Source organism: Stenella coeruleoalba, assembly GCF_951394435.1.
Source record: "Stenella coeruleoalba genome assembly, contig: scaffold_41, whole genome shotgun sequence".
Lineage (NCBI taxonomy): Eukaryota > Metazoa > Chordata > Mammalia > Artiodactyla > Delphinidae > Stenella > Stenella coeruleoalba.
This window is the reverse complement of record NW_027646196.1, coordinates 1,772,485-1,792,878: the sequence shown is the minus strand read 5'-3', so window position 1 is coordinate 1,792,878 and position 20,394 is coordinate 1,772,485. Positions and strand designations below refer to the sequence as shown.

The window sequence follows — 20,394 nt, the reverse complement described above, 5'->3', positions numbered from 1 at the left end:
GGTATGATGATTCTAACTGAAATAAGTCACACAGAAAAAGAAACATCATAAGATATCAGTAATACACGGAATGTAAACCTGGCTACACAGGAACTGAATTACAGAACAGAACAGGGTCTCAAATTTAGAAAAGCAACTTATGCTTGCTTAAGGGGAAAGGTGAGTTGGGGTGCTGCATAAAACCAGAGATTGAAATGAGCACAGATAAAGTTCCTTAAGCCAAATATGGAATAGACAAGAGCTACTCCTTGCTCAATGAAATGGACTCAACACCCCATATTAAACGCCTAAGAATGTACCTGACTAGTAAGTATCTTAAAACCTATGGATTGCTATGTCTCCCAAAGAGAATCAAGCGTGTGTACAGGGGCATAAACGCAGCAGTGATAGGATTGGAGAGGTTCGGTGAGCAAATGAAGACCCTTTGAAGTCATATTGCATGGTACCCATTACACGGTTCTCAACTCTCCAGGTTTAAGGTATTCTTCCTTCAGCTAAAACATGCATGTGGAACCCAGAGTATGATCAACCGTGTGAACGGGAGACGTGTTCAGATTTGTCTCAGTTTTCCTCCCCTGGTACTAGGGTTCAACATTCCAGATGCTTTACTAACACTCTCCCCACTTGGAGAGTCAGCACCTTTAACCTCCTGTTTGGCCCAGTTTGCAATTTCTGTGGAAGATGAACAGGAATAGGGAGAACCAATGAGAGACTAGCTGGAGGTGTCTGGACGGGCAAATTTAACTCTCATTTCCCACCAGGAAGAGGAAATAACCAAAGGCTCAGCGTGCCGTGCCGGAACCAGATTAGGGCCTGAAGCCATCCTGCGGTGTTGCGGCCAGCTCAAAAGAAAGCGAGTTGAAGAAAGGAGCTCAGGGGCACTGTAATTCACAAACCTGCAGTTATAAATGACAGCTATCGTCCAAAAATATACTGAAGTAAGGCTGCCAAGAGGACTTGAAAGCGGGGCAGAATTGCAGGAAACCGATTTCAGGAGGTAGACTGGAATTGCATTGAAAGCATAGGAAAAGAGGCAGAACGTCCACAATGATGCACTTGGCCAAAAAGGGCGTATGCGTTTTTCCCTGAATATATTCAGGAAAAAATGCATACGCACTTTTTGGCCAACCAAGCAAGCTTGCAAAGGAAATCTGCACTACAATGAAGTCTCACTTCCCCCCGGTCAAAAGGGCCATCTGAAAAAAGTGTAAAATCCAGAAAGGCAGGACAGGCCATGGAGAACTGGGAGACTTGTTATGCTGATGGGCGGGATGTAAATTGCCAACAGACACTCGGGAGAAGTGTATGGTGTTTCCTGAAACATCTAAAAAACAAAGCAACAGCGCCTAGGGCACTTCCACTTATGGTCCTATAGCTTAGGGAAATTAAAATCAAAAAGACACAGCCACCCCAAAGTTTGGGACGCCTCTGTTTACAAGAACCTCGTTTACAGTACAAGTTCAACATCGCAGAAAGTGAAAAATGGATAAAGAAGTTGTGGTATTTACTTACAAAGCAATATCACTCAGCAATGAAATCTATGTCATCAGGCCCTTAGCAGCACAATGAGTGGATTCAGGTATGATGATTCTAACTGAAATAAGTCACACGGAAAAAGAAACATCATAAGATATCAGTAATACACGGAATGTAAACCTGGCTACACAGGAACTGAATTACAGAACAGAACAGGTTCTCAAATTTAGAAAACCAACTTATGCTTGCTTAATGGGAAAGGTGAGTTGGGGTGCTGCATAAAACCAGAGATTGAAATGAGCACAGATAAAGTTCCTAAAGCCAAATATGGAATAGACAAGAGCTACTCCTTGCTCAACGAAATGGACTCAACACCCCATATTAAACGCCTAAGAATGTACCTGACTAGTAAGTATCTTAAAACCTATGGATTGCTATGTCTCCGAAAGAGAATCAAGCTTGTGTACAGGGGCATAAACGCAGCAGTGATAGGATTGGAGAGGTTCGGTGAGCAAATGAAGACCCTTTGAAGTCATATTGCATGGTACCCATTCCACAGGTTTCAACTACCTAGGTTTAAGGTATTCTTCCTTCAGCTAAAACATGCATGTGGAACCTAGAGTATGATCAACCATGTGATCGGGAGACGTTTTCAAATATGTCTCATTTTTCATACCCTGGTACTCGGGTGCAACATTCCAGATGCTTTACTAACACTCTCCCGACTTGGGGAGTCAGTCCCTTTAACCTCCTGTTTGGCCCAGTTTGCAATTTCTGCGAAAGATGAACAGGAATAGCGAGAACCAATGAGAGACTAGCTGGAGGTGTCTGGACGGGCAAATTTAACTCTCATTTCCCACCAGGAAGAGGAATTAACCAAAGGCTCAGCATGCCGTGCCGGAACCAGATTAGGGCCTGAAGCCATCTTGTGGTGTTGCGGCCCGGTCACGAGTAAGCGTGTTGAAGAAAGGAGCTCAGGGGCACTGTAATTCACAAACCTGCAGAGTTATAAATGACAGCTATCGTCCAAAAATATACTGAAGTAAGGCTGCCAAGAGGACTTGAAAGCGGGGCAGAATTGCAGGAAACCGATTTCAGGAGGTAGACTGGAATTGCATTGAAAGCATAGGAAAAGAGGCAGAACGTCCACAATGATGCACTTGGCCAAAAAGGGCGTATGCGTTTTTTCCTGAATATATTCAGGAAAAAACGCATACGCACTTTTTGGCCAACCAAGCAAGCTTGCAAAGGAAATCTGCACTACAATGAAGTCTCACTTCCCCTCGGTCAAAAGGGCTATCTGAAAAAAGTGTAAAATCCAGAAAGGCAGGACAGGCCATGGAGAACTGGGAGCCTTGTTATGCTGATGGGCGGGATGTAAATTTCCAACAGACACTCGGGAGAAGTGTATGGTGTTTCCTGAAACATCTAAAAAACAAAGCAACAGAGCCTAGGGCACTTCCACTTATGGTCCTATAGCTTAGGGAAATTAAAATCAAAAAGACACAGCCACCCTAAAGTTTGAGACGCCTCTGTTTACAAGAACCTCGTTTACCGTACAAGTTCAATATCACCGAAAGTGAAAAATGGATAAAGAACTTGTGGTACTTACGTACAATGCAGTATCACTCAGCACTGAAATCTATGTCATCAGGCCCGTAGCAGCATAATGAGTGGATTCAGGTACGATGATTCTAACTGAAATAAGTCACACAGAAAAAGAAACATCATAAGATATCACTAATACACGGAATGTAAACTTGGCTACACAGGAACTGAATTCCAAAACAGAACAGGGTCTCAAATTTAGAAAACCAACTTATGCTTGCTTAAGGGGAAAGGTGAGTTGGGGTGCTGCATAAAACCAGAGATTGAAATGAGCACAGATAAAGTTCCTTAAGCCAAATATGGAATAGACAAGAGCTACTCCTTGCTCAATGAAATGGACTCAACACCCCATATTAAACGCCTAAGAATGTACCTGACTAGTAAGTATCTTAAAACCTATGGATTGCTATGTCTCCCAAAGAGAATCAAGCGTGTGTACAGGGGCATAAACGCAGCAGTGATAGGATTGGAGAGGTTCGGTGAGCAAATGAAGACCCTTTGAAGTCATATTGCATGGTACCCATTACACGGTTCTCAACTCTCCAGGTTTAAGGTATTCTTCCTTCAGCTAAAACATGCATGTGGAACCCAGAGTATGATCAACCGTATGAACGGGAGACGTGTTCAGATTTGTCTCAGTTTCCCTCCCCTGGTACTCGGGTGCAACATTCCAGACGCTTTACTAACACTCTCCCCACTTGGAGAGTCAGCGCCTTTAACCTCCTGTTTGGCCCAGTTTGCAATTTCTGTGGAAGATGAACAGGAATAGGGAGAACCAATGAGAGACTAGCTGGAGGTGTCTGGACGGGCAAATTTAACTCTCATTTCCCACCAGGAAGAGGAAATAACCAAAGGCTCAGCGTGCCGTGCCGGAACCAGATTAGGGCCTGAAGCCATCCTGCGGTGTTGCGGCCAGCTCAAAAGAAAGCGAGTTGAAGAAAGGAGCTCAGGGGCACTGTAATTCACAAACCTGCAGTTATAAATGACAGCTATCGTCCAAAAATATACTGAAGTAAGGCTGCCAAGAGGACTTGAAAGCGGGGCAGAATTGCAGGAAACCGATTTCAGGAGGTAGACTGGAATTGCATTGAAAGCATAGGAAAAGAGGCAGAACGTCCACAATGATGCACTTGGCCAAAAAGGGCGTATGCGTTTTTCCCTGAATATATTCAGGAAAAAAAGCATACGCACTTTTTGGCCAACCAAGCAAGCTTGCAAAGGAAATCTGCACTACAATGAAGTCTCACTTCCCCTCGGTCAAAAGGGCCATCTGAAAAAAGTGTAAAATCCAGAAAGGCAGGACAGGCCATGGAGAACTGGGAGCCTTGTTATGCTGATGGGCGGGATGTAAATTGCCAACAGACACTCGGGAGAAGTGTATGGTGTTTCCTGAAACATCTAAAAAACAAAGCAACAGCGCCTAGGGCACTTCCACTTATGGTCCTATAGATTAGGGAAATTAAAATCAAAAAGACACAGCCACCCCAAAGTTTGGGACGCCTCTGTTTACAAGAACCTCGTTTACAGTACAAGTTCAACATCGCAGAAAGTGAAAAATGGATAAAGAAGTTGTGGTATTTACTTACAAAGCAATATCACTCAGCAATGAAATCTATGTCATCAGGCCCTTAGCAGCACAATGAGTGGATTCAGGTATGATGATTCTAACTGAAATAAGTCACACGGAAAAAGAAACATCATAAGATATCAGTAATACACGGAATGTAAACCTGGCTACACAGGAACTGAATTACAGAACAGAACAGGGTCTCAAATTTAGAAAACCAACTTATGCTTGCTTAAGGGGAAAGGTGAGTTGGGGTGCTGCATAAAACCAGAGATTGAAATGAGCACAGATAAAGTTCCTAAAGCCAAATATGGAATAGACAAGAGCTACTCCTTGCTCAACAAAATGGACTCAACACCCCATATTAAACGCCTAAGAATGTACCTGACTAGTAAGTATCTTAAAACCTATGGATTGCTATGTCTCCGAAAGAGAATCAAGCGTGTGTACAGGGGCATAAACGCAGCAGTGATAGGATTGGAGAGGTTCAGTGAGCAAATGAAGACCCTTTGAAGTCATATTGCATGGTACCCATTCCACGGGTTTCAACTACCCAGGTTTAAGGTATTCTTCCTTCAGCTAAAACATGCATGTGGAACCTAGAGTATGATCAACCGTTTGATCAGGAGACGTGTTCAAATATGTCTCAGTTTTCGTACCCTGGTACTCGGGTGCAACATTCCAGACGCTTTACTTACACTCTCCCGACTTGGAGAGTCAGTCCCTTTAACCTCCTGTTTGGCCCAGTTTGCAATTTCTGCGGAAGATGAACAGGAATAGCGAGAACCAATGAGAGACTAGCTGGAAGTGTCTGGACGGGCAAATTTAACTCTCATTTCCCACCAGGAAGAGGAATTAAACAAAGGCTCAGCATGCCGTGCCGGAACCAGATTAGGGCCTGAAGCCATCCTGCGGTGTTGCGGCCAGGTCACAAAAAAGCGAGTTGAAGAAAGGAGCTCAGGGGCACTGTAATTCACAAACCTGCAGAGTTATAAATGACAGCTATCGTCCAAAAATATACTGAAGTAAGGCTGCCAAGAGGACTTGAAAGCGGGGCAGAATTGCAGGAAACCGATTTCAGGAGGTAGACTGGAATTGCATTGAAAGCATAGGAAAAGAGGCAGAGCGTCCACAATGATGCACTTGGCCAAAAAGGGCGTATGCGTTTTTTCCTGAATATATTCAGGAAAAAACGCATACGCCCTTTTTGGCCAACCAAGCAAGCTTGCAAAGGAAATCTGCACTACAATGAAGTCTCACATCCCCCTGGTCAAACGGGACATCTGAAAAAAAGGGTAAAATCCAGAAAGGTAGGACAGGCCATGGAGAACTGGGAGGCTTGTTATGCTGATGGGCGGGATGTAAATTGCCAACAGACACTCGGGAGAAGTGTATGGTGTTTCCTGAAACATCTAAAAAACAAAGCAACAGAGCCTAGGGCACTTCCACTTATGGTCCTATAGCTTAGGGAAATTAAAATCAAAAAGACACAGCCACCCCAAAGATTGGGACGCCTCTGTTTACAAGAACCTCTTTTACTGTACAAGTTCAACATCGCAGAAAGTTGAAAATGGATAAAGAAGTTGTGGTATTTACTTACAAAGCAATATCACTCAGCAATTAAATCTATGTCATCAGGCCCTTAGCAGAACAATGAGTGGATTCAGGTATGATGATTCTAACTGAAATAAGTCACACAGAAAAAGAAACATCATAAGATATCAGTAATACACGGAATGTAATCTTGGTTACACAGGAACTGAATTACAGAACAGAACAGGGTCTCAAATTTAGAAAACCAACTTATGCTTGCTTAAGGGGAAAGGTGAGTTGGGGTGCTGCATAAAACCAGAGATTGAAATGAGCACAGATCAAGTTCCTTAAGCCAAATATGGAATAGACAAGAGCTACTCCTTGCTCAACGAAATGGACTCAACACCCCATATTAAACGCCTAAGAATGTACCTGACTAGTAAGTATCTTAAAACCTATGGATTGCTATGTCTCCGAAAGAGAATCAAGCATGTGTACAGGGGCATAAACACAGCAGTGATAGGATTGGAGAGGTTCGGTGAGCAAATGAAGACCCTTTGAAGTCATATTGCATGGTACCCATTCCACGGGTTTCAACTACCCAGGTTTAAGGTATTCTTCCTTCAGCTAAAACATGCATGTACAACCTAGAGTATGATCAACCATGTGATCGGGAGACGTGTTCAAATATGTCTCAGTTTTCGTACCCTGGTACTCGGGTGCAACATTCCAGACGCTTTACTAACACTCTCCCGACTTGGAGAGTCAGTCCCTTTAACCTCGTGTTTGGCCCAGTTTGCAATTTCTGCGGAAGATGAACAGGAATAGCGAGAACCAATGAGAGACTAGCTGGAGGTGTCTGGACGGGCAAATTTAACTCTCATTTCCCACCAGGAAGAGGAATTAACCAAAGGCTCAGCGTGCCGTGCCGGAACCAGATTAGGGCCTGAAGCCGTCCTGCGGTGTTGCGGCCAGCTCACAAGAAAGCGAGTTGAAGAAAGGAGCTCAGGGGCACTGTAATTCACAAACCTGCAGAGTTATAAATGACAGCTATCGTCCAAAAATATACTGAAGTAAGGCTGCCAAGAGGACTTGAAAGCGGGGCAGAATTGCAGGAAACCAATTTCAGGAGGTAGACTGGAATTGCATTGAAAGCATAGGAAAAGAGGCAGAACGTCCACAATGATGCACTTGGCCAAAAAGGGCGTATGCGTTTTTTCCTGAATATATTCAGGAAAAAACGCATACGCCCTTTTTGGCCAACCAAGCAAGCTTGCAAAGGAAATCTGCACTACAATGAAGTCTCACTTCCCCCCGGTCAAAAGGGCCATCTGAAAAAAGTGTAAAATCCAGAAAGGCAGGACAGGCCATGGAGAACTGGGAGCCTTGTTATGCTGATGGGCGGGATGGAAATTGCCAACAGACACTCGGGAGAAGTGTATGGTGTTTCCTGAAACATCTAAAAAACAAAGCAACAGAGCCTAGGGCACTTCCACTTATGGTCCTATAGCTTAGGGAAATTAAAATCAAAAAGACACAGCCACCCCAAAGTTTGGGACGCCTCTGTTTACAAGAACCTCATTTACCATACAAGTTCAATATCACAGAAAGTGAAAAATGGATAAAGAACTTGTGGTACTTACGTAGAATGCAGTATCACTCAGCAATGAAATCTATGTCATCAGGCCCTTAGCAGCACAATGAGTGGATTCAGGTATGATGATTCTAACTGAAATAAGTCACACAGAAAAAGAAACATCATAAGATATCAGTAATAAACGGAATGTAAACTTGGCTACACAGGAACTGAATTCCAAAACAGAACAGGGTCTCAAATGTAGAAAAGCAACTTATGCTTGCTTAAGGGGAAAGGTGAGTTGGGGTGCTGCATAAAACCAGAGATTGAAATGAGCACAGATAAAGGTCCTTAAGCCAAATATGGAATAGACAAGAGCTACTCCTTGCTCAACGAAATGGACTCAACACCCCATATTAAACGCCTAAGAATGTACCTGACTAGTAAGTATCTTAAAACCTATGGATTGCTATGTCTCCGAAAGAGAATCAAGCGTGTGTACAGGGGCATAAACGCAGCAGTGATAGGATTGGAGAGGTTCGGTGAGCAAATGAAGACCCTTTGAAGTCATATTGCATGGTACCCATTCCACGGGTTTCAACTACCCAGGTTTAAGGTATTCTTACTTCAGCTAAAACATGCATGTGGAACCCAGAGTATGATCAACCGTGTGAACGGGAGACGTGTTCAAATATGTCTCAGTTTTCCTCCCCTGGTACTCGGGTGCAACATTCCAGACGCTTTACTAACACTCTCCCCACTTGGAGAGTCAGCGCCTTTAACCTCCTGTTTGGCCCAGTTTGCAATATCTGCGGAAGATGAACAGGAATAGCGAGAACCAATGAGAGACTAGCTGGAGGTGTCTGGACGGGCAAATTTAACTCTCATTTCCCACCAGGAAGAGGAAATAACCAAAGGCTCAGCATGCCGTGCCGGAACCAGATTAGGGCCTGAAGCCATCCTGCGGTGTTGCGGCCAGCTCACAAGAAAGCGAGTTGAAGAAAGGAGTTCTGGGGCACTGTAATTCACAAACCTGCAGAGTTATAAATGACAGCTATCGTCCAAAAATATACTGAAGTAAGGCTGCCAAGAGGACTTGAAAGCGGGGCAGAATTGCAGGAAACCGATTTCAGGAGGTAGACTGGAATTGCATTGAAAGCATAGGAAAAGAGGCAGAGCGTCCACAATGATGCACTTGGCCAAAAAGGGCGTATGCGTTTTTTCCTGAATATATTCAGGAAAAAACGCATACGCCCTTTTTGGCCAACCAAGCAAGCTTGCAAAGGAAATCTGCACTACAATGAAGTCTCACATCCCCCTGGTCAAACGGGACATCTGAAAAAAAGTGTAAAATCCAGAAAGGTAGGACAGGCCATGGAGAACTGGGAGCCTTGTTATGCTGATGGGCGGGATGTAAATTGCCAACAGACACTCGGGAGAAGTGTATGGTGTTTCCTGAAACATCTAAAAAACAAAGCAACAGAGCCTAGGGCACTTCCACTTATGGTCCTATAGCTTAGGGAAATTAAATCAAAAAGACACAGCCACCCCAAAGATTGGGACGCCTCTGTTTACAAGAACCTCTTTTACTGTACAAGTTCAACATCGCAGAAAGTTGAAAATGGATAAAGAAGTTGTGGTATTTACTTACAAAGCAATATCACTCAGCAATTAAATCTATGTCATCAGGCCCTTAGCAGAACAATGAGTGGATTCAGGTATGATGATTCTAACTGAAATAAGTCACACAGAAAAAGAAACATCATAAGATATCAGTAATACACGGAATGTAAACTTGGCTACACAGGAACTGAATTACAGAACAGAACAGGGTCTCAAATTTAGAAAACCAACTTATGCTTGCTTAAGGGGAAAGGTGAGTTGGGGTGCTGCATAAAACCAGAGATTGAAATGAGCACAGATAAAGTTCCTTAAGCCAAATATGGAATAGACAAGAGCTACTCCTTGCTCAACGAAATGGACTCAACACCCCATATTAAACGCCTAAGAATGTACCTGGCTAGTAAGTATCTTAAAACCTATGGATTGCTATCTCTCCGAAAGAGAATCAAGCATGTGTACAGGGGCATAAACGCAGCAGTGATAGGATTGGAGAGGTTTGGTGAGCAAATGAAGACCCTTTGAAGTCATATTGCATGGTAACCATTCCACGGGTTTCAACTACCCAGGTTTAAGGTATTCTTCCTTCAGCTAAAACATGCATGTACAACCTAGAGTATGATCAACCATGTGATCGGGAGACGTGTTCAAATATGTCTCAGTTTTCGTACCCTGGTACTCGGGTGCAACATTCCAGACGCTTTACTAACACTCTCCCGACTTGGAGAGTCAGTCCCTTTAACCTCGTGTTTGGCCCAGTTTGCAATTTCTGCGGAAGATGAACAGGAATAGCGAGAACCAATGAGAGACTAGCTGGAGGTGTCTGGACGGGCAAATTTAACTCTCATTTCCCACCAGGAAGAGGAATTAACCAAAGGCTCAGCGTGCCGTGCCGGAACCAGATTAGGGCCTGAAGCCGTCCTGCGGTGTTGCGGCCAGCTCACAAGAAAGCGAGTTGAAGAAAGGAGCTCAGGGGCACTGTAATTCACAAACCTGCAGAGTTATAAATGACAGCTATCGTCCAAAAATATACTGAAGTAAGGCTGCCAAGAGGACTTGAAAGCGGGGCAGAATTGCAGGAAACCAATTTCAGGAGGTAGACTGGAATTGCATTGAAAGCATAGGAAAAGAGGCAGAACGTCCACAATGATGCACTTGGCCAAAAAGGGCGTATGCGTTTTTTCCTGAATATATTCAGAAAAAAACGCATACGCCCTTTTTGGCCAACCAAGCAAGCTTGCAAAGGAAATCTGCACTACAATGAAGTCTCACTTCCCCCCGGTCAAAAGGGCCATCTGAAAAAAGTGTAAAATCCAGAAAGGCAGGACAGGCCATGGAGAACTGGGAGCCTTGTTATGCTGATGGGCGGGATGGAAATTGCCAACAGACACTCGGGAGAAGTGTATGGTGTTTCCTGAAACATCTAAAAAACAAAGCAACAGAGCCTAGGGCACTTGCACTTATGGTCCTATAGCTTAGGGAAATTAAAATCAAAAAGACACAGCCACCCCAAAGTTTGGGACGCCTCTGTTTACAAGAACCTCATTTACCATACAAGTTCAATATCACAGAAAGTGAAAAATGGATAAAGAACTTGTGGTACTTACGTACAATGCAGTATCACTCAGCAATGAAATCTATGTCATCAGGCCCTTAGCAGCACAATGAGTGGATTCAGGTATGATGATTCTAACTGAAATAAGTCACACAGAAAAAGAAACATCATAAGATATCAGTAATAAACGGAATGTAAACTTGGCTACACAGGAACTGAATTCCAAAACAGAACAGGGTCTCAAATGTAGAAAAGCAACTTATGCTTGCTTAAGGGGAAAGGTGAGTTGGGGTGCTGCATAAAACCAGAGATTGAAATGAGCACAGATAAAGGTCCTTAAGCCAAATATGGAATAGACAAGAGCTACTCCTTGCTCAACGAAATGGACTCAACACCCCATATTAAACGCCTAAGAATGTACCTGACTAGTAAGTATCTTAAAACCTATGGATTGCTATGTCTCCGAAAGAGAATCAAGCGTGTGTACAGGGGCATAAACGCAGCAGTGATAGGATTGGAGAGGTTCGGTGAGCAAATGAAGACCCTTTGAAGTCATATTGCATGGTACCCATTCCACGGGTTTCAACTACCCAGGTTTAAGGTATTCTTACTTCAGCTAAAACATGCATGTGGAACCCAGAGTATGATCAACCGTGTGAACGGGAGACGTGTTCAAATATGTCTCAGTTTTCCTCCCCTGGTACTCGGGTGCAACATTCCAGACGCTTTACTAACACTCTCCCCACTTGGAGAGTCAGCGCCTTTAACCTCCTGTTTGGCCCAGTTTGCAATATCTGCGGAAGATGAACATGAATAGCGAGAACCAATGAGAGACTAGCTGGAGGTGTCTGGACGGGCAAATTTAACTCTCATTTCCCACCAGGAAGAGGAAATAACCAAAGGCTCAGCATGCCGTGCCGGAACCAGATTAGGGCCTGAAGCCATCCTGCGGTGTTGCGGCCAGCTCACAAGAAAGCGAGTTGAAGAAAGGAGTTCTGGGGCACTGTAATTCACAAACCTGCAGAGTTATAAATGACAGCTATCGTCCAAAAATATACTGAAGTAAGGCTGCCAAGAGGACTTGAAAGCGGGGCAGAATTGCAGGAAACCGATTTCAGGAGGTAGACTGGAATTACATTGAAAGCATAGGAAAAGAGGCAGAACGTCCACAATGATGCACTTGGCCAAAAAGGGCGTATGCGTTTTTTCCTGAATATATTCAGGAAAAAACGCATACGCCCTTTTTGGCCAACCAAGCAAGCTTGCAAAGGAAATCTGCACTACAATGAAGTCTCACATCCCCCTGGTCAAACGGGACATCTGAAAAAAAGTGTAAAATCCAGAAAGGTAGGACAGGCCATGGAGAACTGGGAGCCTTGTTATGCTGATGGGCGGGATGTAAATTGCCAACAGACACTCGGGAGAAGTGTATGGTGTTTCCTGAAACATCTAAAAAACAAAGCAACAGAGCCTAGGGCACTTCCACTTATGGTCCTATAGCTTAGGGAAATTAAATCAAAAAGACACAGCCACCCCAAAGATTGGGACGCCTCTGTTTACAAGAACCTCTTTTACTGTACAAGTTCAACATCGCAGAAAGTTGAAAATGGATAAAGAAGTTGTGGTATTTACTTACAAAGCAATATCACTCAGCAATTAAATCTATGTCATCAGGCCCTTAGCAGAACAATGAGTGGATTCAGGTATGATGATTCTAACTGAAATAAGTCACACAGAAAAAGAAACATCATAAGATATCAGTAATACACGGAATGTAAACTTGGCTACACAGGAACTGAATTACAGAACAGAACAGGGTCTCAAATTTAGAAAACCAACTTATGCTTGCTTAAGGGGAAAGGTGAGTTGGGGTGCTGCATAAAACCAGAGATTGAAATGAGCACAGATAAAGTTCCTTAAGCCAAATATGGAATAGACAAGAGCTACTCCTTGCTCAACGAAATGGACTCAACACCCCATATTAAACGCCTAAGAATGTACCTGGCTAGTAAGTATCTTAAAACCTATGGATTGCTATCTCTCCGAAAGAGAATCAAGCATGTGTACAGGGGCATAAACGCAGCAGTGATAGGATTGGAGAGGTTTGGTGAGCAAATGAAGACCCTTTGAAGTCATATTGCATGGTAACCATTCCACGGGTTTCAACTACCCAGGTTTAAGGTATTCTTCCTTCAGCTAAAACATGCATGTACAACCTAGAGTATGATCAACCATGTGATCGGGAGACGTGTTCAAATATGTCTCAGTTTTCGTACCCTGGTACTCGGGTGCAACATTCCAGACGCTTTACTAACACTCTCCCGACTTGGAGAGTCAGTCCCTTTAACCTCCTGTTTGGCCCAGTTTGCAATTTCTGCGGAAGATGAACAGGAATAGCGAGAACCAATGAGAGACTAGCTGGAGGTGTCTGGACGGGCAAATTTAACTCTCATTTCCCACCAGGAAGAGGAATTAACCAAAGGCTCAGCGTGCCGTGCCGGAACCAGATTAGGGCCTGAAGCCGTCCTGCGGTGTTGCGGCCAGCTCACAAGAAAGCGAGTTGAAGAAAGGAGCTCAGGGGCACTGTAATTCACAAACCTGCAGAGTTATAAATGACAGCTATCGTCCAAAAATATACTGAAGTAAGGCTGCCAAGAGGACTTGAAAGCGGGGCAGAATTGCAGGAAACCGATTTCAGGAGGTAGACTGGAATTACATTGAAAGCATAGGAAAAGAGGCAGAACGTCCACAATGATGCACTTGGCCAAAAAGGGCGTATGCGTTTTTTCCTGAATATATTCAGGAAAAAACGCATACGCCCTTTTTGGCCAACCAAGCAAGCTTGCAAAGGAAATCTGCACTACAATGAAGTCTCACTTCCCCCCGGTCAAAAGGGCCATCTGAAAAAAGTGTAAAATCCAGAAAGGCAGGACAGGCCATGGAGAACTGGGAGCCTTGTTATGCTGATGGGCGGGATGGAAATTGCCAACAGACACTCGGGAGAAGTGTATGGTGTTTCCTGAAACATCTAAAAAACAAAGCAACAGAGCCTAGGGCACTTGCACTTATGGTCCTATAGCTTAGGGAAATTAAAATCAAAAAGACACAGCCACCCCAAAGTTTGGGACGCCTCTGTTTACAAGAACCTCATTTACCATACAAGTTCAATATCACAGAAAGTGAAAAATGGATAAAGAACTTGTGGTACTTACGTACAATGCAGTATCACTCAGCAATGAAATCTATGTCATCAGGCCCTTAGCAGCACAATGAGTGGATTCAGGTATGATGATTCTAACTGAAATAAGTCACACAGAAAAAGAAACATCATAAGATATCAGTAATAAACGGAATGTAAACTTGGCTACACAGGAACTGAATTCCAAAACAGAACAGGGTCTCAATTGTAGAAAACCAACTTATGCTTGCTTAAGGGGAAAGGTGAGTTGGGGTGCTGCATAAAACCAGAGATTGAAATGAGCACAGATAAAGGTCCTTAAGCCAAATATGGAATAGACAAGAGCTACTCCTTGCTCAACGAAATGGACTCAACACCCCATATTAAACGCCTAAGAATGTACCTGACTAGTAAGTATCTTAAAACCTATGGATTGCTATGTCTCCGAAAGAGAATCAAGCGTGTGTACAGGGGCATAAACGCAGCAGTGATAGGATTGGAGAGGTTCGGTGAGCAAATGAAGACCCTTTGAAGTCATATTGCATGGTACCCATTCCACGGGTTTCAACTACCCAGGTTTAAGGTATTCTTACTTCAGCTAAAACATGCATGTGGAACCCAGAGTATGATCAACCGTGTGAACGGGAGACGTGTTCAAATATGTCTCAGTTTTCCTCCCCTGGTACTCGGGTGCAACATTCCAGACGCTTTACTAACACTCTCCCCACTTGGAGAGTCAGCGCCTTTAACCTCCTGTTTGGCCCAGTTTGCAATATCTGCGGAAGATGAACAGGAATAGCGAGAACCAATGAGAGACTAGCTGGAGGTGTCTGGACGGGCAAATTTAACTCTCATTTCCCACCAGGAAGAGGAAATAACCAAAGGCTCAGCATGCCGTGCCGGAACCAGATTAGGGCCTGAAGCCATCCTGCGGTGTTGCGGCCAGCTCACAAGAAAGCGAGTTGAAGAAAGGAGTTCTGGGGCACTGTAATTCACAAACCTGCAGAGTTATAAATGACAGCTATCGTCCAAAAATATACTGAAGTAAGGCTGCCAAGAGGACTTGAAAGCGGGGCAGAATTGCAGGAAACCGATTTCAGGAGGTAGACTGGAATTGCATTGAAAGCATAGGAAAAGAGGCAGAACGTCCACAATGATGCACTTGCCCAAAAAGGGCGTATGCGTTTTTTCCTGAATATATTCAGGAAAAAACGCATACGCCCTTTTTGGCCAACCAAGCAAGCTTGCAAAGGAAATCTGCACTACAATGAAGTCTCACTTCCCCCCGGTCAAAAGGGCCATCTGAAAAAAGTGTAAAATCCAGAAAGACAGGACAGGCCATGGAGAACTGGGAGCCTTGTTATGCTGATGGGCGGGATGGAAATTGCCAAGAGACACTCGGGAGAAGTGTATGGTGTTTCCTGAAACATCTAAACAACAAAGCAACAGAGCCTAGGGCACTTCCACTTATGGTCCTATAGCTTAGGGAAATTAAAATCAAAAAGACACAGCCACCCCAAAGTTTGGGACGCCTCTGTTTACAAGAACCTCATTTACCATACAAGTTCAATATCACAGAAAGTGAAAAATGGATAAAGAACTTGTGGTACTTACGTACAATGCAGTATCACTCAGCAATGAAATCTATGTCATCAGGCCCGTAGCAGCATAATGAGTGGATTCAGGTATGATGATTCTAATTGAAATAAGTCACACAGAAAAAGAAACATCATAAGATATCACTAATACACGGAATGTAAACTTGGCTACACAGGAACTGAATTCCAAAACAGAACAGGGTCTCAAATTTAGAAAACCACCTTCTTCTTGCTTAAGGGGAAAGGTGAGTTGGGGTGCTGCATAAAACCAGAGATTGAAATGAGCACAGATAAAGGTCCTTAAGCCAAATATGGAATAGACAAGAGCTACTCCTTGCTCAACGAAATGGACTCAACACCCCATATTAAACGCCTAAGAATGTACCTGACTAGTAAGTATCTTAAAACCTATGGATTGCTATGTCTCCGAAAGAGAATCAAGCGTGTGTACAGGGGCATAAACGCAGCAGTGATAGGATTGGAGAGGTTCGGTGAGCAAATGAAGACCCTTTGAAGTCATATTGTATGGTACCCATTCCACGGGTTTCAACTACCCAGGTTTAAGGTATTCTTCCTTCAGCTAAAACATGCATGTGGAACCTAGAGTATGATCAACCATGTGATCGGGAGACGTGTTCAAATATGTCTCAGTTTTCGTACCCTGGTACTCGGGTGCAACATTCCAGACGCTTTACTAACACTCTCCCGACTTGGAGAGTCAGTCCCTTTAACCCCCTGTTTGGCCCAGTTGGCAATTTCTGCGGAAGATGAACAGGAATAGCGAGAACCAATGAGAGACTAGCTGGAGGTGTCTGGACGGGCAAATTTAACTCTCATTTCCCACCAAGAAGAGGAATTAACCAAAGGCTCAGCATGCCGTGCCGGAACCAGATTAGGGCCTGAAGCCATCCTGGGGTGTTGCGGCAAGGTCACAAGAAAGCGAGTTGAATTAAGGAGCTCAGGGCCACTGTAATTCACAAACCTGCAGAGTTCTAAATGACAGCTATCGTCCAAAAATATACTGAAGTAAGGCTGCCAAGAGGACTTGAAAGCGGGGCAGAATTGCAGGAAACCGATTTCAGGAGGTAGACTGGAATTGCATTGAAAGCATTGGAAAAGAGGCAGAACGTCCACAATGATGCACTTGGCCAAAAAGGGCGTATGTGTTTTTTCCTGAATATATTCAGGAGAAAACGCATACGCCGTTTTTGGCCAACCAAGCAAGCTTGCAAAGGAAATCTGCACTACAATGAAGTCTCACTTCCCCCCGGTCAAAATGGCCATCTGAAAAATGTGTAAAATCCAGAAAGGCAGGACAGGCCACGGAGAACTGGGAGCCTTGTTATGCTGATGGGCGGGATGTAAATTGCCAACAGACACTCCGGAGAAGTGTATGGTGTTTCCTGAAACATCTAAAAAACAAAGCAACAGAGCCTAGGGCACTTCCACTTATGGTCCTATAGCTTAGGGAAATTAAACTCAAAAAGACACAGCCACCCCAAAGTTTGGAACGGCTCTGTTTACAACAACCTCGTTTACAGTACAAGTTCAACATCACAGAAAGTGAAAAATGGATAAAGAAGTTGTGGTATTTACTTACAAAGCAATATCACTCAGCAATGAAATCTATGTCATCAGGCACGTAGCAGCACAATGAGTGGATTCAGGTATGATGATTCTAACTGAAATAAGTCACACAGAAAAAGAAACATCATAAGATATCAGTAATACACGGAATGTAAACTTGGCTACACAGGAACTGAATTACAGAACAGAACAGGGACTCCAATTTAGAAAACCAACTTATGCTTGCTTAAGGGGAAAGGTGAGTTGGGGTGCTGCATAAAACCAGAGATTGAAATGAGCACAGATAAATTTCCTTAAGCCAAATATGGAATAGACAAGAGCTACTCCTTGCTCAACGAAATGGACTCAACACCCCATATTAAACGCCTAAGAATGTACCTGACTAGTAAGTATCTTAAAACCTATGGATTGCTATGTCTCCAAAAGAGAATCAAGCGTGTTTACAGGGGCATAAACACAGCAGTGATAGGATTGGAGAGGTTCGGTGACCAAATGAAGACCCTTTGAAGTCATATTGCATGGTACCCATTACACGGGTCTCAACTCTCCAGGTTTAAGGTATTCTTCATTCAGCTAAAACATGCATGCGGAACCCAGAGTATGATCAACCGTGTGAACGGGAGACGTGTTCAAATATGTCTCAGTTTTCCTCCCCGGTACTCGGGTGCAACATTCCAGACGCTTTACTAACACTCTCCCCACTTGGAGAGTCAGTCCCTTTAACCCCCTGTTTGGCCCAGTTTGCAATTTCTGCGGAAGATGAACAGGAATAGCGAGAACCAATGAGAGACTAGCTGGAGGTGTCTGGACGGGCAAATTTAACTCTCATTTCCCACCAAGAAGAGGAATTAACCAAAGGCTCAGCGTGCCATGCCGGAACCAGATTAGGGCCTGAAGCCATCCTGCGGTGTTGCGGCAAGGTCACAAGAAAGCGAGTTGAAGAAAGGAGCTCAGGGGCACTGTAATTCACAAACCTGCAGAGTTCTAAATGACAGATATCGTCCAAAAATATACTGAAGTAAGGCTGCCAAGAGGACTTGAAAGCGGGGCAGAATTGCAGGAAACCGATTTCAGGAGGTAGACTGGAATTGCATTGAAAGCATTGGAAAAGAGGCAGAACGTCCACAACGATGCACTTGGCGAAAAAGGGCGTATGTGTTTTTTCCTGAATATATTCAGGAGAAAACGCATACGCACTTTTTGGCCAACCAAGCAAGCTTGCAAAGGAAATCTGCACTACAATGAAGTCTCACTTCCCCCCGGTCTAAAGGGCCATCTGAAAAAAGTGTAAAATCCAGAAAGGCAGGACAGGCCATGGAGAACTGGGAGCCTTGTTATGCTGATGGGCGGGATGTAAATTGCCAACAGACACTCCGGAGAAGTGTATGGTGTTTCCTGAAACATCTAAAAAACAAAGCAACAGAGCCTAGGGCACTTCCACTTATGGTCCTTTAGCTTAGGGAAATTAAAATCAAAAAGACACAGCCACCCCAAAGTTTGGAAGGGCTCTGTTTACAAGAACCTCGTTTACAATACAACTTCAACATCGCAGAAAGTGAAAAATGGATAAAGAAGTTGTGGTATTTACTTACAAAGCAATATCGCTCAGCAATGAAATCTATGTCATCAGGCCCTTAGCAGCACAATGAGTGGATTCAGGTATGATGATTCTAACTGAAATAAGTCACACAGAAAAAGAAACATCATAAGATATCAGTAATACACGGAATGTAAACTTGGCTACACAGGAACTGAATTACAGAACAGAACAGGGTCTCAAATTTAGAAAACCAACTTATGCTTGCTTAAGGGGAAAGGTGAGTTGGGGTGCTGCATAAAACCAGAGATTGAAATGAGCACAGATAAAGTTCCTTAAGCCAAATATGGAATAGACAAGAGCTACTCCTTGCTCAACGAAATGGACTCAACACCGCATATTAAATGCCTAAGAATGTACCTGACTAGTAAGTATCTTAAAACCTATGGATTGCTATGTCTCCGAAAGAGAATCAAGCATGTGTACAGGGGCATAAACGCAGCAGTGATAGGATTGGAGAGGTTCGGTGAGCAAATGAAGACCCTTTGAAGTCATATTGCATGGTACCCATTACACGGGTTTCAACTACCCAGGTTTAAGGTATTCTTCCTTCAGCTAAAACATGCATGTGGAACCTAGAGTATGATCAACCATGTGATCGGGAGACGTGTTCAAATATGTCTCAGTTTTCGTACCCTGGTACTCGGGTGCAACATTCCAGACGCTTAACTAACACTCTCCCGACTTGGAGAGTCAGTCCCTTTAACCTACTGTTTGGCCCAGGTTGCAATTTCTGCGGAAGATGAACAGGAATAGTGAGAACCAATGAGAGACTAGCTGGAGGTGTCTGGACGGGCAAATGTAACTCTCATTTCCCACCAGGAAGAGGAATTAACCAAAGGCTCAGCGTGCCATGCCGGAACCAGATTAGGGCCTGCAGCCATCCTGGGGTGTTGCGGCCAGGTCACAAGAAAGCGAGTTGAAGAAAGGAGCTCAGGGGCACTGTAATTCACAAACCTGCAGAGTTATAAATGACAGCTATCGTCCAAAAATATACTGAAGTAAGGCTGCCAACAGGATTTGAAAGCGGGGCAGAATTGCAGGAAACCGATTTCAGGAGGTAGACTGGAATTGCATTGAAAGCATAGGAAAAGAGGCAGAACGTCCACAATGATGCACTTGGCCAAAAAGGGCGTATGCGTTTTTTCCTGAATATATTCAGGAGAAAACGCATACGCACTTTTTGGCCAACCAAGCATGCTTGCAAAGGAAATCTGCACTACAATGAAGTCTCACTTCCCCCCGGTCAAAAGGGCCATCTGAAAAAAGTGTAAAATCCAGAAAGGCAAGACAGGCCATGGAGAACTGGGAGCCTTGTTATGCTGATGGGCGGGATGTAAATTGCCAATAGACACTCGGGAGAAATGTATGGTGTTTCCTGAAACATCTAAAAAACAAAGCAACAGAACCTAGAGCACTTCCACTTATGGTCCTATAGCTTAGGGAAATTAAAATCAAAAAGACACAGCCACCCCAAAGTTGGGAACGGCTCTGTTTAC

At 43.9% G+C, this 20,394-nt stretch overlaps 1 long non-coding RNA gene across 1 annotated transcript in view; it reads right to left on the bottom strand.

The window, feature by feature from the left end:
* Positions 1-20,394, bottom strand: part of LOC307181268 — a 202,478-nt gene that overhangs the window by 73,923 nt on the left and 108,161 nt on the right. Inside the window, exon 2 of the long non-coding RNA XR_013826265.1 lies at positions 18,891-18,972. This is a non-coding gene — a long non-coding RNA (uncharacterized lncRNA). The remainder of the gene's footprint in view (positions 1-18,890; positions 18,973-20,394) is intronic.